Here is a 6410-nt window from a genome sequence, read left to right on the forward strand (position 1 = left end):
GTTCTTATTTTCATTTATGTTAAATTATATATAGACTTTCTTGATGACTTGCTCAAACTTGCCACCAGCATCTATAGGACAAAAAGCATAAACAGAAGCACCATTGGAAAAGTTGTTGCAGCTGTGCCCTAAATGAATAAAGAAAGAAACCACATATCTGAATTCATTCCCTTTAGCAATATAATATTTCAGTGACTACTGCATAAATCAGGTAATTCCAAGATTTTATCACCCAGTGATGAGAATTCATGAAGAAATCACTTAGTAGATGACTATTTATACTTATTCAAAGCTATATAATAGGTGCTTTTTAAAAAGTTGTTTCATCATGAAAAAGTCTTTATAAGTCGTTACTTTTTTGGTTTAAAAAAATTTGCTTATTTCTGGTGGTTAAAGCACTGGATTCCCACATGGTCAACCACAGTTTGAGTCCTGGACTGGGTGGTTTGATAAAACAAATAAATAAATAAATATTTTTAAATGCTTACTTTTTTTATTATGTAATATTTTATTGTTTTTTTTTTAATCTTTCTTTTCTAGAATACACTTTCCCATTAGAGATTCCCATAGGGGGAAAATAATCATTTATTTCTTATAACTTTATATTTTAGGGCAAGTATAATGTATTTAAACATTACATCTTGGTTTAGAATTTGTAACATTTTGACACATCTACAAGCTGGATCTCTTCCCTAAATGAATTTCTTTATATTCAGAAGCTCTCTGAGATTTTCTTCGTAGCTTGGAAAAATTCTTCACATGTAGTATTAGCATTTCCTCATTTTAAAGTCTCCCTAGGCTGTGTAGCCATCCATAGCTGGTATAAACAGAGGAGAAGGGGAAGTTATCAAAAATTAAACACTCGTCTACTTTCTAGCAGTCTTTATTCACGACTTAACAGTCCACTCTTCCCACTTTCCCACTTCGTCCACTTGCCCACTTTGTCCAGGACAAATGTAGAACTTTGATCATGTATTGATAGTAATAAAGCTGAATTCTCTTCAAGAGACTGATCAATTAAATAGTAAAGTTTTTATATAATGTTCAATTATACTGTGAGTCTTGTGAGAAGTGTAGAGACAATCCTGTTAATTCACCAGAATACAGAACTCGGTCTCACAATTTCTGGATACCTTTCAAACCTTTTCTTCAATAATTCAATCCTGAAAATAAGCATATGATTAGGAGAAGAGACCTGTCCACCAATGAACTTATCTGTTATTTCCTTTCTATGGTGAGCCAAATAGTATGACAGAGCAAGGCAAAGAGGCACACGATCAATTCTTAAGGTATTACATCAAAAAAGTCAGCGCTTCCACATCATGGCAACAGCTTTGCAGATGCCCACATCATGATAGTTGAAATTACAAAGCTTTACAAAGGTTAGAGCTGAGAGTGCCAAAAGTCCTGTCTTGACAGCTTTCTGAGATGTATCCCCATGAACATAGTAACAACTTGTCCAAGGTCCCTGTGACTATGGAGAGTGAAGGATACAGCCAGGGAGTAAGTAGTCCATTGCAGAGCAAGGATTCAGATAGGCAGCTGGAAGCAGACCCAGGAGCAAAACACTGACAACCCTCTCACTAGTCCAGTGGTGGTTTGGTGACAGGTGAATGTACTGGACTCCCTGTGCTCTACACTATCCTGGGGTAGGCTGGTCCTGGAGAAATGTGGAGACGTGAGCTGGTCTGATCACTGGGGTTCACAGGAATAGAGCTCGACCTCCTTGGGCATTGCAGAGGACACAGCCTATAGAGAAGTGACATCTCATTCCTCAGGGCTCAAAGTCACCCAACAACCCGCTTAAATGTTTGTTTCTTTAACTTTTGCACTGAAAAAAATTAATAAGGCCACATGTGATGTTTAGTCTCAGTAACTTCCAACTAGCAACAAATGTATGAGAATCCATGACTTAGAAGGAATTTTTTCTTTTATTTATTGTTTTTTGCTGTTTGAAAAGTTACATTCAATTGTAAACTGCAGTTATACTGGACTTAAGAGGAATTTTAAGCTCCTGTCTCAACCTAATCTTCCTATGCCTAAGGTCACAGAGATCACAGTAAAGAAGTAAGGAATGGGACCAGCAGGTGCCATAATGGTTATGTCACTTGATTCACACTTAGTTGACTGCAGTTTGAATCCCAGAGCTGACAGCTTAAAACTCATTATATGGGTGTGCCCAAAATCCCAAGAGGAGAATGGAATAGAAGGGATTGCAGTGTGGTCATCCCCCCAGGGGGATGATTTCTCACTGTCTCTCTCTCTGTGTCCCTCTGGCGAGCACATACATCTTATAGCAAAAATCTCTCCAAAAAAAAAAAAAAAAAGGAAGGAAGGGACATCCCCACATAATTGAGAAAAGAGTAGCAGTCAAATAAATTAGTTGTTTAGTTTGAGAAACTGAGAAGAATGCTATATCAGATGGAAAATGGAACCTATTTATTTCTAAGGTTCCTTCCTTCCTATGCTTTAAGGATATTTTGTACTAATCATTTGGCTACATAGATGCCTGTACAGTATAATTTGATGGTCTCAAACATTTTACAAAAGTAAACAGAAGAGCATCATCCATCCACATCTTTCAATAAACTATCCCACTGTGGAAGTATAGCTCTTCTATATAAAACATAATAAATTTCATATAACATACAAGACTGTATAAAGTGCAACAAGAACTTCTCCCTTGATTCATGCTCTAGTTGCCTGTGTGATATGCTTGCTTATTACATTATTCATTGCTGGACAACATGGTCTTTCTCCCATAAAATGTAGAGCCCTGAACATCAGAATGTTAAAGAGGCTAAAAGACTGGGCATAAGCATGTTTATCATTAATTTTTTCCAAAACTGTCTGTCAGGGAATGAAAAGGCGCATGATGCTCCTAGACCTGAAATAGCTCATACTTTTTAGTATTTTAATAGACATGTTTTATAGCTAATCCCAAGAGACTGCCTTCTTTATTTTCGTTAATTCTATCATAATTTGACCCTTACCCAACTGTCAGAGGCATAACTAGCTTTTTATAGTCACTTCAGTAATAGTAAACTCATCATGTCCATTGACAAAGCATAGAAGAATCCAATTTACTATTGATAAGTATTTTTTAAAATTTGCTACAGGGTATGTGCACTTGCTGGAAAGAGAGAGAGAAAGTGAGAAATAACACCCCAGGGATTATCACACTGAAATCTCTTCTCCATTCTCCTCTTGAGAGTTTGGGCATGCACACATGCATCTGGTTTTTCAAGCCACCAGGTCCAGGACTCAAACCATGCAATCAGCCACGTGGGATCCAGCTACCTTAAGCACCATGCTACCTGCTGGCCCTACTATTGATATTAAGCATCTAATAGTGTATTTCTCATCCAGAACGTAATTTCTTTAGAAAGTCACATATTCCTCAGGGACCAGCAGGTGGCATGGTGGTTAAGGCACCAGACACTCCTACATGGCCAACCACTGTTCAAGTCTTGGACCTGGTGGCTTGCTTTCTCACTTTCCCTCTCTCTCTCTCTGATCAAATTAAAATAAAAGGAATGAATAAATAAAATTAAACAAGTAATTCTTTTTTTTTTTTGAGAGGTTTTTGCTATAGGACGCGTGCACTTGCCAGAAAGACAGACAGAAAGCAAGAAATCACCCACTGGGGGGATGGCCACACTGCAGTCCCTTCTCTTCCACTCTCCTCTCGGGATCTTGGGCAAGCACGCACACACGCCCAGCATGAGTTTCAAGCCACCGGGTCCGGGACTCGAACCGTGGTCGACTACATGGGAGTCCAGCAATATTGCCATTACGCTAACTGCTGGTCCCAATAAATAATTGTTTTTTTTTTTTTAAAAGTCACATATTCCTCAATATCCATGTCATCCTAGAAGTCCATTCATTACCAAATCTTGATTTTTTAATTTGGATCTTAACATATATCTCTTCTTTGGAAATCAAGACTATTTCCTTGACATGAGCTCTTTGATGCCTAGCATTTTTTAATTGTCAAATATTTCACATTGTTACAGTCAAAATATTAGGAACCATTTTGAGTATGTGTAGCTGAGAAGAGTTCCTGATCTTAGTCAGTTATCTTTCATCTTACTCATTTTAGAAATAGTCTTCATAAAAATGATACTCATGAATTCTGGCCCTACCAACTTCCTATATTTTCATGAAATGATTTTGATAACAGATCTCAAAACAGAAAAATAAACTGAGCAACAAACTGTATGTTCCAATAAAATGCAACTTTTTTTAAAGAATTATTTTATTTAACTTTATTTATTATTATTGTCATTGTTATTTTCCAGTTTGATCAGAGAGAGACAGAGAGAGAGTGAGGAAGTGAGAAAGCAAGCCACCAGGTCCGAGACTTGAACTATGGTTGGCCATGTGGGAGTCCAGCACCCTTAACCACCACGCCACTTGACAGCCTCCCCAATAAAATGCAACTTTGATAAAATGCTAGTGAAATACAATTGTTTTTGTTTATTCAGTATCAAAGTTTTAGTTCATCTCATTCTGAAAAATTTCAGACTTCTCTGTATTTTCCTTTAATGTTCATACAATGGTAGGTAGAAGATTCCTTTTATTGGTTCTGCCACCTGGAAATAACATCCTTGAATATAAGTGCCAAACAAACTTCCTTACTCTTTAAATTTTCATTTAAATCCCTTTATCTTTGACTTTTGACCCTCTCTCTTATAAACTGTTCAAAATCCACTCTAAGAAATCCACAGACTTCCCCATGTGTTTCATTAACTCTGAAATTTGGCTATCATGGTCACTCTGCATCATTCTTCTTGCTTTACTCAGCTGGCATGGCCTGTAATACAACAGTCTTTATCTATGTTTAACTTAGAATGAATTCACGTAACTCTGGAATTTTTTTTAATTTAATTCATTTTTTAAGAGAGATTTTTGTTTTAAGGAGTACGTGCTCACCAGAGAGACAGAGAGAGACAGAAAGCAAGAAATCGCCCCCCAGGGGGGATAGTCACATTGCAAACTCTTCTCCTCCATTCTCCTCTCAAGATTTTGAGCACAGGGAACCAGCAATTAGCGTAATGGCTATGTCATTGGACTCCCACGTAGTTGACCACGGTTCGCGTCCCGGACTCGGTGGCTTAAAACTCAAGCCAGGCGTGTGTGCGTGCATGCCGAAGAGCCTGAGAATGGAGGAGAAGGGATTGAGGCGTGACCATCCCCCCGAGGGGTGATTTCTCGCTTTCTGTCTCTATGTCTCTCTCTGTCTGTCTGGCGAGGCTTCTATGTCTCTCGCTGTCTGTCTGGCGAGTGCACGCACCCTATAGCGGAAACCTCTCCAAAAAAAAAAATTAATAAATAAATCTAAGAAATTTTTAAAAATTCTACTATTGGGTTTGCACTAGATTCTGACAAGTATGATGAGGGACTACTTAGAAGATAACATGGGATATTTTGTTATTATTCCTATGACAGTTAAGATTAGAGTTATTGATTGACTCTTTTTATCTAGTTATTTCAAAAATTTTTCTTTTTTAAAAAAATTTTTATATATCATGTGTGCACTTGCCAGAGAGAGAGAGAGAGAGGGAGAGGGAAAAAATGTTGATACACCCTGTGTTGGCAGGGTGGCCATACCATAATCTTTCTCCTCCATTCTCCTCTTGGGATTGTTGGCACACATGCACATACACCTGGCATATTTTCCAAACTGCTGAGTCTGGGACTCAAACTGTGCCATCAGTCATATGGGATTCAGCCACCTTAACTGCTACTCTATCGACTGGCCCCAGGAATTTATATTTTTAGAGATATCATCACTATTTTATTTTAACAAATGGGTAATTTATTTCAATTCTGACTCCTGTATTATTCACTTTCTTTTTAAAGTTACTTAACTGCTGTCTCTTCAGAAAATTTCCCTAATCTCAGATTATTGTCCCTTACTTATCATACTTTGATTTAAATAGTTTATTTTAATATTAAAATAATTATAGAATTATCTTTATTGTGCAATAGATTTCCACATTTTCCTATTTTATTGTGGTCATATACCTTAATCATGGAATAAGATCTCTAAGTTCTTTTTTTATTATTGTAGTCTACTTCCTATATTGTGTAGAACAAAGCAAACTGTGAATACAAAATGTAAGACCATGTAGACCATTTGAAAAACTTCATCTAGTGCTTATCTTTTAATCCTTTCATCATAATTTGGAGTCACTGAGTTATTGTTACTTTATAGTGATGTTGACATTTATAGAGGTATTCATAATAGAATCTGCAGTATCTTTTAACTCAGTGCTCCCATTTGGATTTCTAAAGCATTTTTGAGTACTGCAAATATCTCCAAATGCTAATTTAAAATGTTTTCTTTTTTCTTCTCAACTCCTTTTCCCCTATAGCTACTCTATTTCCACAGCATTTGGATGACT

At 36.9% G+C, this 6410-nt stretch overlaps 1 pseudogene; it reads right to left on the minus strand.

Moving 5' to 3' along the window:
* Nucleotides 1-1240: 1240 nt before the first annotated feature.
* LOC102498354 (succinate dehydrogenase [ubiquinone] cytochrome b small subunit, mitochondrial pseudogene) overlaps nucleotides 1241-6410 on the minus strand; it is a 43303-nt pseudogene continuing 38133 nt past the window's right edge.

Source organism: Tupaia chinensis, unplaced genomic scaffold, assembly GCF_000334495.1.
Source record: "Tupaia chinensis unplaced genomic scaffold, TupChi_1.0 Scaffold000355_1, whole genome shotgun sequence".
Lineage (NCBI taxonomy): Eukaryota > Metazoa > Chordata > Mammalia > Scandentia > Tupaiidae > Tupaia > Tupaia belangeri.